Source organism: Microtus ochrogaster, linkage group LG1 (assembly GCF_000317375.1).
Source record: "Microtus ochrogaster isolate Prairie Vole_2 linkage group LG1, MicOch1.0, whole genome shotgun sequence".
Lineage (NCBI taxonomy): Eukaryota > Metazoa > Chordata > Mammalia > Rodentia > Cricetidae > Microtus > Microtus ochrogaster.
Window position 1 is genome coordinate 17,054,634 of NC_022027.1, and position 2,505 is coordinate 17,057,138.

Here is a 2,505-nt window from a genome sequence, read left to right on the forward strand (position 1 = left end):
AGAGAGAGAGGAAAAGAAAAGGACATCCCACCAAGACCCTGGCAATATCCACTTAACAACATTCCAGTTATAAAATGACATATTTAACAAAACTACCTATAATTTATCTGTATTTTTTCAAGTGATGATGCACCTCTCAGCCTTGTTTGAATTCTGAAATTAGACGCTGGCTATGGATCCTTTCAGATAAACCTTAGAAAAAAAATTATGTTATACAGATTATATCCAAATTTTCACGTAAATATGCATGAAAAATTTGTCAGAGACAATAAACTATGCAAGGTTATCTCAGTTTTTTAAAAGTCATTAAGCTACATATCAAAGTTCTATGATTTATAAGATATTATGCTAAGGCCTTTGACTGAAGCAATAACCTTAAATTGATATATACTATTAATATGTTCCCTTAAATTTTATTTGATGTATTTTACATGGTAATGTGAGGGAGAAAGAAAACAAATAACTTTAATAAATGAATTCAGGTTTAATTATTTACTTAAAAAAATTCTGAATTATCTTTAAGTTAAAGCAAGGCTATATTTTAAAGTGTTAAGCTATTTGAAACATGCTGATTTATGAGCATATAAAGAGAGGTATGTCAGGGAGTCCTATCCTTAGAATTAAGCTGGTACTAAAATCATTAAAAATTTAAAATTAATAAAAGTTCAAGAGAATTGTCTTATTGAAATGCTTTAACAAAGCACAAAAAAACTTACTTAGAAAACTTCATCTGTAAATGAAATACATAGATGTCACCCTTATACTTTATTAAGATTGTCCTCAAATTCCCACATGACTGGAAAGACACTAGGGAAAACACAGACCTAGATGGCATGACTACAGTAAACTAAAATTAAATTCCTTTTTAAAAACATCCTAGAAGCTAGAAATTTCTTTTCATGTAAAAATTAACTATTATATAATCAGTCCTTCTATTATTCTATTTTGCAAGGAAGATTGGAAGGAGAGCGATAAATTTCCATATGTCCTTCATGTAGCAATGCAATGTGGTGGAATTCTTCTGACAGTTGGCATGAATAGATTTTTGTTTTGGTGTTCCTGATGGCTTAATACTCCCATCTGTGCCCGTATTGCCCAGTGGTGTTTTTGTTTGTTTGTTTGTTAATATTCCAGTAACTCTCATATACTTTTCTTCTTTTGTCAAATGCATAAATTTATTTTTGACACCTCAACTCCAGTCTCATATATTCTGAAATGTTTTTAGTAGCCAGTAGTCATTAATCTTCTCATGAATTCTATGTTTTATTGTATTTTCCACTTAGCCAATAATTCACAAGTCATAAACAAATTTGGAGCCATAGGATGATCAGAATGATTTTTAAAATTCTCAAGGTGCAGATTGGTAGACTAGTAAATTTAACAGTCATCCACCTAAACTTTCACTGTATCTAATATTTATTACTTTTAAGATTATTTATTATTTGGAAACTTTCTGAATATCTTATGTATTTTGACAGACATATTGTTAAGTAGAATATAGTCAATTATAACTTTCCCAAAGACAATGATTATGACCTATCTACTGTTTATTAAAAAAGAGGTATATATTATTGAAGACACAAACTATAAAATTAAGTTACTGAACATAGTGGCCAAAATAGTTAAAAAATGCATTTTAGTAAGGTTCCAAAGCTATTTCTTCAATTAATTACTGTAAAATTAAATGGATATCAAAATATTCAAACCACAGGTTACACAATTTCAGACAAGGAAATTTTCCCATTCTGTGTGTCTTGTCCAGTGATCAAGGGTAAAACAAGATATGAAGATGAAAACTTAAACTTCAATATTCATCACAAGGCTGCATCATTTTTCTATTGTCTTTGCTAGAAACTTTCCTTCTTTGGAGATAAGAAAAGGTGTAATGAAATGTAAAATGAGAAAAGAAAGCTGTACAAATAAATAATTTTTAGTTTGTAGACTTAATAAATACCCAATAAAGAATAAACTGAATTTTTGCTTTATGGGTAGCTTACATTTTATATGCAGGGCACTTAAGGATTTTGATGATGTGAAATAGCATGTATCTATTGCATCATACCAAAAAATATTACTAGTATAAATTTTATGCTGATCCACTAATGCATTCTTTCCTGCTTACTCAAGAATAGTAATTTAAATCATATAGTTTTGGTTTGCAAGATTCATTGACTTTTTGTTCTATGCATGCTTCTGCCTTGTTAGGTGTTTTACTAAGGAATGTGAATATATTCTATTGAATGCATATACCACAGTCCACATATTCAACAACTCCCAATATTATAGAATTGTTTGGGTAAGTAATAGAAACATTTAGCTTAGGGTATGTGTTTGAGAGTGTGCATGTGAACCTACTCTACGTTAGTGTACAGTCTCTCTGTAGCTTCGTAAGAATGAGGACTACTGAGAACTCAAGAACGATGGCAGTGGGTTTTTGATCCTACTGCACGTACTGGCTTTGGGGGAGCCTAGGCAGTTTGGATGCTCACCTTACTAGACCTGGAT